The 19,282-nt window shown below is 37.7% G+C and overlaps 1 long non-coding RNA gene across 1 annotated transcript in view; it reads right to left on the bottom strand.

Moving 5' to 3' along the window:
• Nucleotides 1-19,282, bottom strand: part of LOC139046182 (uncharacterized) — a 71,828-nt gene that overhangs the window by 44,676 nt on the left and 7,870 nt on the right. The window contains exon 3 of the long non-coding RNA XR_011505850.1: nucleotides 13,799-13,878. This is a non-coding gene — a long non-coding RNA (uncharacterized lncRNA). The remainder of the gene's footprint in view (nucleotides 1-13,798; nucleotides 13,879-19,282) is intronic.

The raw sequence follows: 19,282 nt of genomic DNA, 5'->3' as shown, positions 1-19,282 counted from the left end.
CTTTCAGGGATTCCCATTTTCCTGGTCTTGCTGTGTCAACAGTTCCTGTTTTCCAGGGCACTTATGAATTAGACTTGATATTTAATCTGTCATTTCAGCTACATTTTATGTGGAAGGCCACGTCATCACATATGTGGCTATTGTGATCTCTACAAGAAAATCCAAAGGAAATAACTGACTGAGTAAATGAGAAAGCAATAGATAATTGGGGTTTTTTTTTTTTTTTTTTGAGAAATGCAATAGATACATAAATTTACCAAAAGTTTCTGGAGGCAGTGTCATAGATCACATTTGAAAATCATATAACTCACAGTCATGACTTTGCTTAATACAAATACTGCACAAATATTTAGAAGGTTTTATTTTAAAATAATTGTTGCTGTAAGAGTCATTTAAGGGAAAGATGTTAATCCTTATGACTCCCTGCCCTGATTATTTGTATTCTCCTAGGTGCTTGCTTTTCCTTTTCTTTGGAGGACAAACATGCAACTTCTGTCCACCATGAATCTGCCTTCTGTCAGTACCTTCTTTGGTTTTCTACATGGGCATGATTCACTTAGTCCTCAGTTTCTACTTTGCATTGCAGTGTTAGAGGCTGGTGGTAAATGTAGAGTGTGGTGCAAGCTCAGTGTGTGTTTACCCAGCATTTCACCACCCACTGCTCCTTGTCATTAATTGAAAGGGAAAATAGAAGCTAACAGGAACCAGAGTTGATGTGGCACGACAAGCTAATGAAGTAGAGGAAATATGAAGATTCAGGAGATGAAGGAAGATGCATCTCATGGATTACAGAAATAACTCCTCTGAATTGAACAATTCCCTTCTTAAAATATCTAGGGCTGTGTATAAAACCACAAAGTAACTAAAAACCCAGAAAAATTAATGGAAATAAATTCATTTTGCTACAGAAGAACAAGAGACAGGGGTTTGGAAAGAGTTGGGGGGAAAAAAAAGATTGTTGTGAAAATTAAAGAAAATTAAGAAACAATAAAGGAAGAGAAAAATTAATGTCTCAAAAGGCAATTAAAGTGTGATGTAGAAGGTAAATATTTCAGTGCAATAAAGTTGTGTAACCAGGAGACAACAGCCAATATATAGCTATAACCACCTATGCATATAACATATGCTTATGTAACAGTTCAAATATGTTTTTATTTTTTTAGCAACTAGTGTAAAGATTCAAGTGTAGGAAAACAGCCTCATTGAGTAAGCTATTTTGGTAAGCTTATTAAGGGGGACAAAAGCATCTCAGGTCAGTGCCCAGGTTCCTAGGTGAAAGAGGAAGCAACTCTGCAAATAAACTGCGGGTGGGAGGGAAGTAGAGGGCCGCTCAGTGTGACACAAAGGTCCAGAAAATGGTTAGTTCGCATGGCTGAAAAAGACTTTCACGAGACCAGACATAGCTAATGAGAATTTGCTGAATTAGATGTTAGTGACTTTGCTTCAGATCCTTTCTTCCGTCTCACCTGCAAAAGTTTCAGCAAATTATTAATTGCTCACTAGTTGTTTTTGTAAATGGATTGTTTTCATGGGATATTTAAAGCTTCATGTAAAGCAATGTAATCTATAAAGAAAATCAAAATGTCTCGGAAAGCCAAAAGCTTTCAATCTCAGTCAATTTGACTTCTGAAATTTAGAAAAACCCTAAAAATATTTCTTTCATTTGGGAAATGACAGAAACTACCTCCCTCTATGTATCATGTTACTTTTATTCATTCAACCGGGAGTTATTGACTTTCTACCCTTCATGAAGCACTGGTAGGCACAATTGAATAATTAAGTTTACTTAAAATGGGATAGTGAGTAGCAATAAGTTCTTATATAATCAAATGCTGAAATAACTTAATGGACATTAAACATAATGAGTACTCAGAAGTATAGATTGCTCTAAAGAAAAAAATGAGAAAAGAACTCAAAAATGAAATTAAGTATGAACTGGATCTTAAAAGATAGGTGAAATTTTGTTAAGCTGAGAATAGAGTCTCCATGATGAATGAGAGAGAGCTGGACACATCTACGTAACAAAGTGGTGATATAGGGAAAGCACAGTGTACCTGAGGGAGAGCAGTGATGCAGGTCCAGTGACAAGTGAGAATGTGCCTGGTTAGTAGCAAAACAAGCTGAAAATCTGATGCTGCAGTGATCCTGCAGTCTCAGAATTACCCAGGCTCTCTAGGACACTTATGTGAAAGTGTGGGTGTTGATTGAGAAGCAGTGGCCTCCTGAGAATTGGAATGTTGGGGTTAGGCTGGAGTGGAACAAATCCGAGAACTCTGCACCCACAAATCTTACAGAGCCCCTTTTGCCAAGAGAGGCCTCTCTCCTCTCCCTTCTCAGGAGCTGACTCTGTGTTGTTTAAAGACCTGGTAATGACCTCCTCTGAGCAGGTATATGGGAATGGATTTTAAAAATGCTGGATTATAGAAGGAATATGGCATTAATTGGGCCATTCCACTCACATTCCTTACATTTCTCTATATAAATTAGCAAAATCTGGCATTTCTTTTCGAGTGTAAGCTGTTCCCTCCTGGGCTGGACTTTGTGCTTGTTCCCTGGTGTGTTAGTTTTCTATGGCTGCTGTATCAAATTACCCCAGGCTTAGTGCTTAAAACCAGACAAATTTATTCTCTTACAGTTTTGGATATCAGAAGTCCTAAAATGGTCAGCCGTACTGTGTTCCCTCAGGAGACTCTAGGGAAGAATCATTTCCTTGCCTTTTCTAGCCTCTAGAGGGCTCCTGCATTCCTTGGCTCATAGTCCCATCCTCCACCTTTAAAGGCAGCAGCGAAGCATCTTCCAATCTCTCTGAATCTGACCTTCTGCCTCCCTCTTATGAAAATCTTTGTGATTAAATTGAGCTCACCCAGCTAAAACAGGATAATCACCCCATTTAAAGATCTTTAATTTAATCATATCTGCGAAGTCCCTTTGCCATGTAAGGTAACATATTCACAGGTCCCAGGAATTAGAATTGTCAAAGTAATTAAACAAAGAGGCTGTAGGGGAGGAAAAATAATTTTCCCTCCACCTCTCTATGTTCTTAGCTGAGACCCTTCTGTAATAAAAGACAAATTAACATGAGAAAAACAAATAACATATATACCTCCTGTGTACATGGGAGAAACCCAAGTAAACTAAGTAACTCCCCCAAATGTCCAAAGCCACCCCCTTAAATACCATCTGCAGCTAAAGACAAAAGAAGATGTTATTTCAGGGAGGCTGGTTATGGGAAGTTACTAGGAAAAGCACAGTAAACAAGGATAAGGTTGTTATGCAGATATAAGTCTTCGCCTTCTCCATTGATAAGAGATTTAGAGTCATCTTTCTCTTCCTGGTACAGAGAGGAAGACACCCTTACAAACGGAGATTTCCCTTATAAGTGTAAATATCTCTTACAAAAGGGTAACCTCTACTTGGTTTTCAGAGCTTTTCCTATGTCTGCTGTTTCTTGAAAATAATCAGCCTAAAATAATCCTTATGCCAAAGAGACATATTTTGGGGTGACACATTCTGCTCCCCTTCAAGGCCTTTGGACTGAGGTGGCTTTAATGTCTTGGTAGCCTACAGAAGCAAACCAAAACCTAAGCCAGAGACAATTTCTGTAAATGCTCTTGTATTACAGAAAACAAATTTAAGAATGTCACTGAATCAAGTTCATTTTTGCCCTATGCCCGGAAAGCCAAACATCAAGACAATGAGATTGTGCAGAGAGAGGGTTTTAATCACAAGGCAGCCAAATGAGGAAACGGGAGAACAAGTATCAAGTCTGCCTCCCTGAAAATGGGAACTCAGGGATGTTTATGGGGTAGGAGACAAGGTGGCCTCAAGTGTGGAGATAGATGACTGGAGGTGAGGAGAAGTGAGGTAACTGATGATTTGCATAAGCGTGCCTCTCATAGGACACATGTTCACAAAATGGTAGCCTTAGCATGATCTGAGGGTGGAGTTTTTAGCCTCTTGACGTCAAAGGTCACTCATTGGACATCTGCGTGGGCCCAGTGATGGGTTGGTGGTCTCAACTGGCCTGAACTAGACAAGGGGCTCCTAGTTGCTGAAAAGCAGCTCATACATCCATTACCATAGTGACCCAGGCGCCAGGGAGATGTTATCTATAGGAAGCTAGTGGGAGTCAGACAGCATAGTGCCTAAGCAGCACAGTTTACAATGGGCTGGCAAACAACTGAGTGATAATCAGTAATTGCAAAAAAAACCCTTTAGTTACTAGCTACCTAATCATCAATAGCTAACTGTTTACTGGTTTCAAGAACACCCAATCACAGTCAACTAGGCTTTTCCAAATTAGGCAACCACTTAAACTATAGCCAATCAATTAATTTTCTTGCTTTGCAACTGAGGCTGCTCTTAAAAGCCCTTCCCCAGCTCCTGTCCTCAGAGAGCTCCTATCTGCTTTTGGTGTGGTGCTGCCCAATTTGAATTATGTTTGCTCAAATAACCTCTTGAAAATTTTAATGTGCTTAAGTTTATCTTTTTAAAGGATGTAGGCATCTTTAAGACCATTATTCAGCCCACCATACCTGGAGCATGTGGGGATTTGACATTAGCTGCAGGTCTAAAGGCAACAAAAATTAGAAAGAGTGGGGCATGAAAACAATTGGTATCCCGTTGTAAAGTACCTCCTTCAGAGTAGCTGTGTCAACAATAATGATGTAGTGATAGCAACAGTTTCCAGAATTATGAATGGCAGCAATAGTTTCCTGGAATCTGGATTGTTGTGTCAGGGTGCGACTTTTAATTCAAAAGTTCAGGGGCCGGCCCAGTGGCGCAGCGGTTAAATGAGCATGTTCCTCTTTGGCGGCCCGGGGTTCGCCAGTTTGCATCTCGGGGGCGGACATGGCACCGCTTGGCATGCCATGCTGTGGTAGGCGTCCCACGTATAAAGTAGAGGAAGATGGGCATGGATGTTAGCTCAGGGCCAGTCTTCCTCAGCAAAAAGAGGAGGATTGGCAGCAGTTAGCTGAGGGTTAATCTTCCTCAAAAAAAAAAAAGTTCAGTGACAGCCTCTGTGCCTCTAGTTCATCCAATGGGTTTGTAAAAACCTAATCCCCCATAGTAAATCCTTTGCTGCTTGAAATATCTAGATGGGTTTCTATTTCCTGCACTGAACTGCGATTGATATGATTTTGAATCCAATATCCATATATCACCTATGGCAGCTAAGAGCCATATTCTGACAGGTCTCAAGTTTGGAATCTCAGCTCTAACACTTAATGGCTATGTGATCTTGGGTGAGCTTTTTTCTTTTTTTTTTCTATGCTTCAGTTTTCTTGCCTGTAAATGGGAATTATAATATTATGTACTTACCACCCAGGGTTTTCTTTCCTTTCTTTTTTTTCAGTTAAATGAATTAATACATATAATATCCTTGGAAAATGTCTGGAACATATTATTATACAGAACATCAAATTCCCCCAAAATAGCAAATATTTTAGTTTTCAGCACACATAGAATAGTCACAGCAATTTACCATTTATATCAGTCTGGCATTTTAAAAGAGATCATTTAACACAAGTAATTTTTATCTAGTTAACTAAAAAGGCAAAAAAAGTATGGTATCACAAGGGTAGCAACTGCAGGAATCAGCTATCACCCCTAGACTTGGGAAAGCACAGTGAAGAGATGGAAATTAATAAAAATTTAAGCTCAAAGGAGGGGCCCCGTGGAGCTGTAACTCAGATCTCTGAGGAAGGCATGAGGGTCTCTGAAGCCAGTATAATGAGGCTGATTCAGAAAGTGTTGGAAAAAATATAAAATGAATTCAAACACTGTCACAAAAGGGTACTCCAGCTTCCTTTGTTAGTGATATATATATATTTTTTTATGCTTTTTTTCTTTTTTGGTGAGGAAGATTGTTCCTGAGCTAATATCTGTTGCCAATCTTCCTCTTTTATTTTTTCTTTTCTCCCCAAAGCCCCAGTACATAGTTGTATATCCTAGTTTCAGGTCATTCCAGTTCCTCTATGTAGGTCTGCACCCAAGATCCAAACAGGCGAACCCCAGGCTGCTGAAGCGGAGTGTTTGAACTTAACCACTGGGCCACGGGGCGGCCCCTGTTGGCAATATTTTTTAAAAGCCCTGATAAGATGATGCACATAGAAGCAAGAAGTTAATAGGAAGCAAACACATGGCAAACAGGATGGAACAAGTTTCTTTTCTCTCCTACAGCCTTGAGTCTCTCTCTAGTTCTAAATATTAGCTGAGACAACAGGAAGCCAGCCCAAAGCTGCAATGTGGTTTTGTAGAGTTTCAGCCCTAATATCTCAAAATGTGTATGGAAGGATGGGTTTGAAGCTGAGAGAGAATAGCTTAATAACTAGCAAATTTACCTTTGATTACTCAGCATCCATATAAAACTTCAGATAAAAATTTGAAATTTCGTATTTCCACCCAACACAATGGATCTATTCTTTATGCAGATGGAGCTGTTCTTCTCCTTCCCCAAAATAAGAAGCAGCACAATTCCACAATTCCAGTAGCCACTGCATCCATCTCTGCAAGACAGTCAGCCTCTCCCTTTCTCTGCTATGTTGATTATTCTTCAAATTCAGTCATGTTTCCAACTGATTTTTGTATTACTTAAAGATAACTCTTACACAAAATTTTTATAAAATAATACAGAGGAGGAGATAGTGCATGGGGAGAATCCTTTCAAAGGGGAAAGGCAAGTTACTCCATCTTATACCACTTATTACAAGTCTCATAATGCTCGGTACACGTTTTTGATTTTGCAGGTGACATATACCACATTTGAATGTCTTCTTTGGATTTGCTTACCAAGTAAAATTACATTTTTGGACCTAATCGTTACATATGTTGAATTTAATACTTAAAAAATGAGTTATAATTCAGTATATTTTGTCTAATATTTTTTGGAGTATAAAGAGACAGTTACATTTCCAAAATCTTCAGATTGCTATAGCATACATTCTGTAAGTATCTTTGCTTTTCTCCCTTTCTGTTTTCATAAGGTTAAATATGTATTACAATTGACAGTTTTTTCCAAACCCTTGGTAAACCTTCATGATGTAATGTTGTCATTGATCACAACAAGGCATGTGTGACCTTTCACTGCTTCTGAATAAAGGAAGCGTTGGCTTGTTCTAATTGATATGTAAATATAGATTTTGAAATACATTAGTATATTTTTATCGTTTAGAAAATTCCTTTTATGTGACTCTTCTTCCTTCATTCTTCTACAGGCATTATTTTTCTTCAGGATAGATTTTGATTGTTATGAGAAGGATGCCAAGAGGAAGATAGAGTGAACATTTAGCATCTGATGTCCAGTTTGGGACTTTTGAGGCAATAACATAAAAATAGACTTGAAAACTAGGCTTAGTTGAGAAGAGGATTTCATTAACATATTTAGGGCCAAATTTTTTTGGTCAAATCATAGAATATTATCGTAAGCCAAGAATACAACAAAATCAGAATAAGGTAAGGGCAGACAGAGAGGAGAGAAAGAGCCTGCCCTGATTGACCTTGTATTGGCGGAAGGAGAAGGCCTCAGACATCATGGAAGTAGAGGTCCATTCTTGTGTCCTGTCTTCCCCTTTTCCAGGCTAGTGCCCCAGGAATCATGAGGGATGTATATTAGACATGTTCTGAACAAAGTGAGAAACAGAACGGCTTTCACCTTGTTCTCTATTCAGAGCCCTGGTAGACCACACACAGGCTGACCCCTCTCCACTATGAGGGGGAATAACAGGATTGGTGGAGAGATGAGTAAAAAGGTCTAAGGTACCTTCACTGGCTCCCCATGGCAAAGGCTGATACAAGGACCACACAAGACTGAGGAAACCTGTGCTCCATGCCTTGAGGACTGGAAACTTTTCCCTATGCACTGATTTCAGTTTAAAGAGGAAAGTAAAAGGGAAAAAGAGCCCGTGGGAAGTTTAACTTTGCACTAAGAGGATATTAATGCAGTAGAGATTTTTTTAAAATGAAAGACACTGTTTAAAACAAAAGATAATGAGCTGTTGTTAAGATTCCCCTCCAATCCCGGTGCCTGTTCCTCCTCATGGATAGCTTGGAAAAGCTACAGAAAACAAAGGATCCTTGCATTCTTTGGACATCTGTGTAGTGTATGTGTGAATTTAATACCACAATAATTATCTATTTATTTAAAAGAGCTTGGTGATCGTAGCTGTGTGCAGATAATTATATATAATCTAAGTTACAGGCATTTTGGAGACATAGAACTCCAAAACAGAAATGTAGGGATTACACTGTTTAAATATTTCTTTAAATTATTTGGTAATGTTGATATTACATAGTAAGAAATAATTACTTTCAATAATATTCAGAGAGGTTCGCTCATTTATGTAAAAGCATACAATTTGCAGTCTTTTATGATATTTTGCTATACCTCCATTTCAGAGTATTCCTACCGTATTCATTTGAGACTTAAAGTAATAAAAATTATCCTTAACATTTATGAAAGTCCAATATTTACAGAATAGATGGTTACATTTATAAGTTATCAGCAATTTTAAAAAGTCTGTGTTAAAGTCAGAAAGCTTGATGATTTGTTCTAATTTTTTACATTGTAATATTTTTCCAACCAGTTTGAATTCTTACATTTTGATTCAAGCCTAGGAACTGACTAGCTATATTTAAAAGGAAACAACAAAATATTAAGACAAATTATCATTTTAATATAATAATTACTGCCATATATTTTCCTATTTTAAAATAGAATAATTTGATTTTTAATGTGTTATCATTTTATTTGCCTCATACACTAATTAAAAACCTCAGACTGAAACTGCATTCCATTAAATATCTGTTACAACATGTCTGTAGAAATGTCTGCTCTATGCATATAAAATTCTCAGGAAACTGGAAATCTAATATTCAAGTTTTATATATTTCTGTTAACACCACTCTTAGAAAAAAAAATTAAGGAAAATTTCTGACTGAGGTACTGATGTAGCTAACAAAAATGCCGCCAATTTAGAATATCTACCGGTTGGTGCTATCCATAGACTTTTTGTTTTAGTGCCAGAATCAAAGATTCCATTTAAAAAAGAAAATAAATAGAATGTCTAGGCCACTGGTTGGCAACTTTTGATTCATGAATTTTGTGCTGCTGATGTCGTCAAGTACAAGAATTTATGTCTTAATTTTTTGTGTGTGTGTTTCGATTTTTTACCAAGAATTTATTCAGCTTTCTTTGGGTTCCAATTAATTTGTGTGCTATATTTTCTCTACCTTTGCTTCAGAATTGTTTTTCAATTTCTTACTATTACTTGTTTTAATGCATGTATTCTTAACCAGGTAATGTTTTTTTCGGTGTGCACACTATTTAAGATGACAATAATAGCTTGCATTCATTGAGCACTTATCATGTCCAGACGTTGTGCTATACTATACATGCAATCTCAATTAATACTCCCCATTTAAGGAAGTTGGTGTTACTATTATGCCTTTGTTACAGAGGAGGAAGCTGAGGCACAAAGGATTAAAGTAACTTTTCCAAGGTCACAAAGTCAGCAAGTGAAAGAGCTGGGGTTTGATTGCATGTGGTCTGATTTCAAAGCCCACAACAATATTCTAGTGAAAATTCTATGAGTCGTGAGTGACAGAAATTTATCATAAACTAGCTTATGAAATATGGCATAAAATGTCTTGCATAACTGAAAAATCTAGGAGAGGGCTTCCAAACATCGCTGGATTCAGGTACTTAAGTAACAACAGAGCCTATCTCTTGCCATCTTTGTGGCTTCATTCTCTTCCTTCTCAGACTGCCTCCACATGACAAGAACAATGGCTGCCTGCAGCTGTAGGCTCACATGGTCCTCGCAGCCAGAGAGCCCTGAGAGATGAGAGCATCTTTCCTGCTATCTCTGGCAACAATCCCAGAGAGGATCATGATTAGCCTTCTTTGGGTCACACGCCTCAAGCTGAATTGCGGTCAGGACTTTAATACAACTATGGATAATGGTCAGCCTTATCTAAACCATAACGACTAAACAGGATTATTGTAGAAGAGAGGTTAGGTGATTCCCCAAAAAGATATTGGGTAGGCAAAAAGAAAAATGTCCACTAAATGTCCATTAATGCACATTGGCATTAGACCTTGTGAATTACTAAACTTATACGAAAACATCATATAAAACTTCACAAAAATACTGTGAGGTAGATTTCATCTTCATTTTTTTCATATAACAGAAACAAAGGCCAATACAACTTCCCCAAATTCACATTGTGCATAAGTCATCAGATTTTTTAAAGATAAATTAGGTATCCAACCGCACTGCTACTAGAAGAATAATGTACAAAATTCACATACCCAGACCTAAATGTGATGGTATCAAATCTATCAATTTTTTTTAAAGATTAAATATATTTAAATGGATGAAATTAGACATTAGTCTGCTTTAGCCTTTTGGTGTTTGGTGATAATCTTTTAAATATATCTAATGTCCTGTGCATCCTAACTCTTACTTGCAATTTCCTAAGGGTATAAAATCAAAGAGTGGAAAATTTCTATTGGATGAATGTCAGCTTTATTCACATTCTTTAGATGAATAAATGTGATTGCTAAGAACCATGTTTAATGAAATAAGAAGTTATAAGAACTTGAAGCAAGCACTTTATTAACATTCTGTGTAAAACTAAAGTGTCACTGGGGAAAAGAACTTACTTTTTAATGTTTTCAAATGTCAGTATTGCCTAAGGGAGGAGGTATTATGTAGGGTATGAATCTTAACCTACATACTCAACATACAGGCCATGTCACTTTTTATTATTTTTTTAAGTCGTCTTAAGTCCATCTCCAAACTTCCATTAGGAATGAATGGTAAGAAATTAATTCTAAGACATTGCTGGGATATGCCCCTCACCCATGGCTATCTAACATTTTAGGCTGTGTGCAGCATCAAGTATCTGGGATGCGCCTAAAGTTATGGGTCTGCAGTGGTTTCTGCTGATACATCCATCATTCTTCTAAGCATGGTCCCTTCAGGTCTAGTGGCTCTCTGCTGCCCTTCTCTTGGATGCCCTAGGTCCTTGTAGACGATGAAACCACTGTGTCTAAGGTCCAAGCTCTCTGGAGGCTGCTACACAGGGGGACTCAAGGGAAGCCACAAATCTTGGACCCCTTCATAGTTTGTGGAAATGTCGTCTCTCTCACTATTTGGCTTCAAAGTCCTTACTCTCTTCTCCCCACTCTCTTCAACTGCTGGGATAGCCAAAACGCTCTCATCTGCGAGTTAATACTTTCACAAAATATAGGAATGGCTGTTGTCTTTCTCAAGATGATTGTACTTCCAGCTCTGCAAAAAGGCCAGGAGCAAGAACATACAAATGGCTTGGCTACTGGCTTGAAATAGAAAGAAGTGTGAGAAACACACAAGATAAAGAAAAATCATTATCTGAAAAATATTGCTCTGTTATAATATATAACCAGGATCTGCAGCCTGAAGCATATACAGTTTCATCAGTGTTACCTCTGAAATAACATATCATGTGACAAGAAAATCTCATCACTTCTAGCCATCTTGAAGTATGGCTAATCAAATACATCTCATCGCCACTGGGTTGGAGATAATGCCCAGAATAGACAAGAGCAGGACCCCTAAACAGCAGCTAGATAAAGGAATGAGGAGATACGATTAGCAGAATAAGCAGAATACTTAAAAACTGCTGGAAGGGGCCGGCCTGGTGGCACAGCGGTTAAGCGTACATGTTCCGCTTCCACAGCCTGGGGATTGCCGGTTCGGATGCCTGATGCGGACACGGTCATCGCTTGGCAAGCCATGCTGTGGTAGGCTTCCCACATATAAAGTAGAGGAAGATGGGCACGGATGTTAGCTCAGGGCTACCCTTCCTCAAAAAAAAAGAAGGAAAAAACTGCTGGGGAACACGTTAAAGAGGTCAAGTATAAATACCTGTAGGTGGAAAATGAAAGGCCAACTTGTCTAGTATCCTGAAACTGAGAGGTATACAGAATTTGGTGTTCAAGCTCATCTAAGTCAGAAGTCATCAGCCTATGTTCTGTGGGTCCATGGAGGGGCTTGAATCCTTCTGGAAATGTTTGATTGGAATTGCATTTAAAAATGCTGGGGCCAGCCTGGTGGTGCAGCGGTTAAGTGCGCACGTTCTGCTCAGGTGGGCCGGGGTTCGCCGGTTCAGATCCCGAGTGCGGACATCCCACTCCTTGGCACGTCATGCTGTGGCAGGCGTCCCACATGTAAAAGTAGAGGAGGATGCGCACGGATGTTAGCTCAGGGCCAGTCTTCCTCAGTGAAAAGAGGAGGATTGGCAGCAGTTAGCTCAGGGCTAATCTTCCTCAAAATAAAAATAAAAATAAAAATAAAAATGCTGTTTTTAGCTATTTTTAACACTATAATAAAAAACAGAAGGTAAACCTAACAGTGTTATATTGTGACGGGATACCAAATGGGTGTGTAACTTAAAATTTGATTTGAGATCCTCTCACATAAGATGTGACTCCATGAGGCCTATTCTGGAGGAATAAGAATTAAAATTTGAGTGAGGTCACACCCCTCCTCTGCTCGACATCTATAATGGCTTCCCATACCACTTTAGTTGAAAGCCTTACATTGGCCAACCGGTGCTACACGACACGCCCCTTACTTGCTAACCTCATCTCCCGCCACATTCCCCTTGCTCACACCCCTTCCGCCACTCTGGCCTCCTTGCTGCTCCCAGAGCCTATCACACATGCTCCTTTTGCCTGCAGTGCTCTTTCCGCGAGCATCACTGTATTTTGCTTCCTCACCTCCTTCAAGTATTTGCTCAAATGCCATCTTCTGAATGAGACTGTTTCTGACCACCATATTTAAAAGTTGCCTCCCTGTCTCTAAGTCCCTAACTCCCTTCCCTGACTTGTGCTCTCATAGATTTCTCTCCATCTTACATACTCTATGATTTAAAGTGGTGTTTCACTTTATTGTCTGCCACTCCCAACTAGTGTGTAAGCTCCCTGTGACAAGGACAAAGGAATTTGGTCTACTTTATTTAATGATGAAACTCCAGCACCTAGAATAGCACCGTATAGAAGCTGTGTAGTAAATCTTTGTTGAAGAAATGAACAGGAGGCTAGATGATGAGTGGAATAAAAGATCAAGTGCCACCTCAGAAAGACCAGAGCAACGGATCAAATTTTTCTTTCTAGATTTGTGTGTGTCTGTGTTTGCGTGTATTTTAACACTGAAAGCGTTAAAAATAGACAGCTGTATTTCTTATTCTAAATTATCATTGGAGTTTCTTGTATACAAACATATATACACACAAATCTATAGAGAAAAATTTGATTACTCGCTTAATATATAATATATATTTAAGAATCATAATCAAATATAGGAAACATTTATTAATTACCTTCTATGTTCCAAACCTTATGCTGGGAGTGTTCATCTTGTTTAACTTACTTGATCCACATGACAACCTTCAAAACTATTAAGGTATTTCAATAGAAGTTAAACCCTAAAAGCAAGAGGCATTTTAAATTCTCCACCTACCCTCTGGTGACTGCAAAGTTTTGATAGGTTATCCTAAAGGTACAATGTCTATACATTTGAATATACTCTTTTTCTTAGTCTAGTTCAGCAGTCCTCAAACTTAAGTGGCATAAAATATAGCACACTGGAATATATATCTAAGACAATGTCTAATCTACTTTATGGGCAAGTAAGGGATTTTCAAGAGTAATTTTTACTCACTCCAATTTTCAGTTTAGTTTCTAATCTAATCTCTTAAAAAATGTAACTTCAATTTATATAACTTTAATCTCATTGTGATTTCAATTTACCTCGTTTCTGCTTGAACTTCAGAAGAAAGCTTCAACCGTCATATTTGTGCCGATACTTTTGAACATTTCCTTAAGGAACCCTGGAACAAGAAGGTGGTTGTTCTTCACAGCCCTCTTTAAAATTCAAGCTTACTGACGTCCACTCACAGAAAGTTGCAGCAGCAAACTCATGTACTCCGTGTTTGCTCCTCACAGCACAGCTGGTAGTGTTGCAAGGACAAGAAAACACCAAAAGTGTTAAAATATATAAACAGCTTTATCTCTTATTCCAAATTATTGGTGCTTCTTGTCTGATTGCTATATTTTGATTAGAACCTTTTTTGATGTTGTAAGTAAAATCAAAATTTTCTACTTCTCTTTTAAGAATTTGGATCAGCTTAATTTCAGTGTCCTGAGATTGCAAGGTGAGCTTTAAAAAATTGCTACTATTTATAACCACTTATCTGCTTGAAACAGGATTTCATTTTTGAAATCATCCAACAAAAAGCCCACAGGAATAAATTGTAGGCTGAATCTTCTCTAAGAATGTAACCATCACCTACAATCCCCAATGTCAAAATTGCTGCTCCTTCCTTTAGTCTATCATGTTCATCAAAGCAGCCTCATTGTTCATGATTGAATTTTTTAGGGAGCAATTATGAAAAATTTTAAATTCATTTAAATAAAAATACATTTTTTTAAGCAAAGGGGTTTGCAATAAGTTATTTCTCTCTCTCTCTCTTTTTTTTTTAAGAATTCTGCTACTGAAAATCACCGCCTAGGGGTCGGTGAACTTTTCCTCAAAGGGTCAAATACTAAATACTTTAGGTTTAGCAAGCCAAGAGGCAAAATTGAGGATATTATGTAGGTATTTACGTAATGTTTAAACTATAACAATTTCAAAACGTAAAAATTGTTCTTAATTTGGAGGCTACCAAAAAAAGGTGGTGGGCTGGATTCGGCCTATGGGCTGTAGTTTGCCAACCTCAGCTCTTGTCCAAGATCCTTCTTTTTTTAGGTGAAGAAATACTTAGTAGAATTGAATTTTCTGTGGAAGGTTCACAGATACTGTGGCAGCCCTGAGAGAAGAGCGTAGGTCTCTTGATGTCTGACATTGCTGGACTGTTAATGAAAATGTAAGAAGAAAAGAGGCCCAGAGACAAACATCAAAAGACCTCAAACTATGGGTGAAGCCAAAACCACAGAGAAAATGACTCCATAAACACTCACTGTATAAAAGAATCACGTTTAGCAGGTTTTTTCCTTTCCCATATTCAGCCCCACTAAATCTTTTTTGAACGCAAAGGAATATTTCCGATAATTCATATATAATTTCATACTTAATAAACCAGAGATTCCAGATGGCAAGGAACTACATATGTATAAAAATTCAACTTCCCACCTTACCTTCACAGCCTATTTGTCTCTGAATTTTACAAGTTCAATAAATGCAACTTAGTGAATACAAAAGTAAAAATAGAAAAAATATAACATCTTTCTCTTCTCGCAACCACACCTTTATGTCCTGTGTGTAGATTAGAGTATTAGCAGTGTGATTAGCAATTGAACAGCAGAAAATGAGATTGCTTCTGACAGGAACAAGCTTCCATTTTAGTATTATTTCAACTAGTTTTACCTAGTAAGGGCTTCTAAGGAACTGAGTATAGACATCTTTACTGCTCAACCATCTTTTAAAATCTCCAGATCATCAAAAATTAAGGATAAAAAAGAACCATTTATGCTGTCTTTACTAAGCAAATTGTGCCACTAGACAACTTAAGAGTAACACTTCTCTTCACAGAAGTATTCCAATTAATAAAGGAAGAAAAAAGGGTAGATTAGAATTATTACCATTTGCAACTTCTAATGAATTAACGAATCTAGGAATTCATTATCAACAGTAATTTAGGTCAGAAATGAGATAAACAGTATGTGCCTCCTACTGAAAGAACACAGTGTCATCTATTAAGTACTTCTGTTCAACAAGAAAAATTGAACTTGTATCTGGCAATTCTCTAGATCCTAATGCCAATTTACCAATTCACAGGACATATAAGAGACAGGAAGCACATTAAAGGATACCACAGGAATGGAATCTGCAAAATTCAGATTGTGGGGAATCCCACACGGCAAATGATCCAGTTTTTTTTTAACCAAATGTAGTACAAGGAAAACAAGAAATGGAGGCAGAACCTATTGGAGAAGCTTGAGAGACATATAAAACAATAATGATTATAAAGATATATGAAAGTGTAAAAATGAAATTGATATGACTATTGACAATTTGAACAATTATTTGATAATGTTAAGCGAAGTTGATTTTCATAAGGTGATGGCATTTTTAAAGTCCTTATCTTTTAGAGCTATATAATAAAATATTTATGGATAAATGATTTTTGTGATTGGATAAATGATGTTGTATAATCCAGCAGGAGCTTAGTAGGTGATTTATATAAAACAAGATTTGTCATGAATTGAGAAATATTGAAGCTGCATGATGGGTATGGGAGGTTCTACTCCATGTACTTTGTCTATGTTTGAAATTTTCCATAGCAAAATGTTTAAAAAATAATAGCCAAAAGGAATTCCTAAAACCAAGACTTGGTAAATGGCCTTAGCAGCCCCCTGCCAAGAATTCTGGTAGTTCAACAGGGTATGGCAATAGGAAAACATCAGCAACTCCATTAGCCCCATGAGAAGATTGTTTACATAAGATACATTCCTCAAAGAAAAGAAATCTAAATTTGCAAGACACCCTTTTTGAAAATATTGCTTGGCATTTGAAGGGTTACTTTCTCATATGGTTTGTATCTATATTAGTACAGAAAGTCCAAAAGTCTATCTTTGGGAGTGAATATCACTTTCAACTTGTGTAGCAGAGGCTGCCAGAGTCCTGCCCTCATCTCCTTGCCCTTACTACTTCAGTGGTTGACAAGGGTCCATCATCCGACTACCAGCCTCTTGAACTCTTTGCTGAAGGGCTTTTTCTGACTGTGCGAGGGGCAGGCTGGAAGTGCTGAGGAATTAGCATCCCCTGGGAGCAGTCCTTAATCAATGACTGACAGAAGTTAGTGTGTAAATATACCCAACCTCTTTGTTCTTCCAATGGGATAAGTCTGAGGCCCATGATCAACACTGACTACAAGGTTTCCCAAGGGGAATTAAACTCCAGCTTTCTACAGCGGTAACTGACTTCAGAATTCACCTTTTATTTGTTTTGTTCCTCCTTACCTTCTCCTTTTTATTACTCCACTCTCCTACCAGTATTCCCAGGATCACTTTCCAAATAAATTACTTGCTCTCAAATTCGTGTCTGGGTCTGCTTCCTGGAGAACCCAAACCAAGACATAGAGAAATGTACTTACATTCAATTTGCAAATAGGAAGTGAATGAAAGTTCTTCTATCATTTTGGGCTAGAGAACCTAGAATTTTAGCTATCTATCCCTGTCTTTTGAGGCTAGTATATGCCAGTAGAGGGTATAATAGTTTTTTTTTTATGTTAATTTGTTTAATTTAGTTATTAAAGTCCTATATTCTTAGGATTTTGAATTATTCCAAGTATCGAGGAAGATTAGAAGAGTGGGCTACAAACTGTAGTATGTTTAAGAATTGCTAAAGTGTCTTGTTATAAATGTGGATTCCTGGGCGCCACCCTCAGGGATTCTTATTCAGAACTCCAGATTTAACATTAATAGTTATGCATATTCAAACATTAGAAGTACTTTCATAGGAGTTCTGAGGATCCCACTGTGTGAAACACTGACCTAGGTGCTAAAGTTTTAATTACTTCTAAGGTGTCGTGGGCAGTTGAGTTCCATATGCCTATAAAAAGGTTTGATCTGACTCTGATGGCTATATTACGTCCTGGAGTCCCAATTCTGTGCTGCTAATACTAAAACCTAAATTTAATTTTAATCCGATTCAGATGGCTCTGTTGCTATTCCTGTCTGCTTTCTGTAAAGGTAGACACGGGAAGTGCAGAATGGAAAAAAAAAAAAAAAAGTGTGGTGTAAAAGGGAGGGTGTGGTAAGCAGAACTCTAGCAAAAGTCTTAAGAATGTAGCGCTCCACCCCTCGCTTATTCCCTGGGTGTGCCTCAGCCATGCCTCTTTTTGAATCTCTTTGTGCCCAGTTGGGAGATGAAAGCAGAAAGCACTGCTGAGAAATCACTTAGCTATGAGGCTAACATTTGCTCTTATTCCTCTCTTGAGGCTCTTCCTCTAGTCCTTTTTCTGCCCAATCAAGATCCAGAGCTAAGGCCACAGGGAGAGAAAGTATCATCATTCACCTCACATACACACACAAACACTCATAGTTTACATCTTGAACAATATTCTCATAGCAATTTCCAAACGATAACCACTTATTTCATTTATGAGAGCCAATTTACTTTTTTCAATTAGTTCACACAATGTTATTTGGATTTTGCATTCTGTCTATTCCTAGAGCTCCAAATGGCTTCAGAAGGCAAATAATTACACTTTGTACTTTATTGGTAAGGCGATGTTATCTTCTTTCCTCACTAAGTTGTATGACTCTCCAACTCTAGAATTAACTTAGTGAGACATTCTTTCTTTGGCACAATAATACAAAGCGGGGGCCGGCCTGGTGGCGTAGTGGTTGGGTTCACTCGCTCTGCTTCAGCAGCCAGGGCTTCTTGGGTTCAGATCCTGGGCACGGACCTATGCACCGCTTGGCAAGCCATGCTGTGGCAGGCACCCCACATATAAAATAGAGGAAGATGGGCACGGATGTTAACTCAGGGCCAGTCTTCCTCAACAGAAAGAGGAGGATTGGCAGAGAATGATAGCTGAGGGCTAATCTTCCTCACACACACACAAAAGCAAAGTGATTGGAGCCTTAGAATAATGTATTGCCCGTAGTTTGTTTTAGTAGAAATGAAAAGTTTACTCCTAAATTTGTTAAAGATATTAATTTGTTACTAAATACAAATTAGCATCAGAAAAGTCTGAATGGTTTAAATTCTCTTTGTCTTAGACAATTCATTCCTGCCATTCCCTTCCAATAGCAGCACATGCCAAAGTGAAGCTACTGGATTCCTATAATGCAATAGGTGTGAATCTGAAAGCATGGAGGCAATAATATACTTATACACATGTTGAAGCTCCACAAACGCAAATTCAAGGACAGTTACTCTCATGTCATCCTAAACTATTAGAGTCACTGTTCCAGCAGGAGCAAGGCATTCTAACTCTTGATTAATCCTCCTAAAAGATTTGTGCTATTTCCAGAAGCAGAAAAAGATAAATGAAGGAATTTCCTTAGACCATGGTTCTCAAATATTTTGTTCTTGGGAGCTCTTTACAGTCTTAAAAATTAATGGCAATCCCAAATATTTGTTATATGAGAAATTAAAAATTAGAAAAAATTAAATATTAATTTATTAACTCATAAGAATTAACAAATCTGTTATATATTAACATGAATAAATAAAATATTTTATGAATATAAATATATTCTGTAAAACAAAAAAAATTGTGAAGA

This window comes from Equus asinus, chromosome 9 (assembly GCF_041296235.1).
Source record: "Equus asinus isolate D_3611 breed Donkey chromosome 9, EquAss-T2T_v2, whole genome shotgun sequence".
Classification (NCBI taxonomy): Eukaryota; Metazoa; Chordata; class Mammalia; order Perissodactyla; family Equidae; genus Equus; species Equus asinus.
Note: the sequence above shows the minus strand (reverse complement) of the source record. Positions and strands in the feature narration are given on the sequence as shown.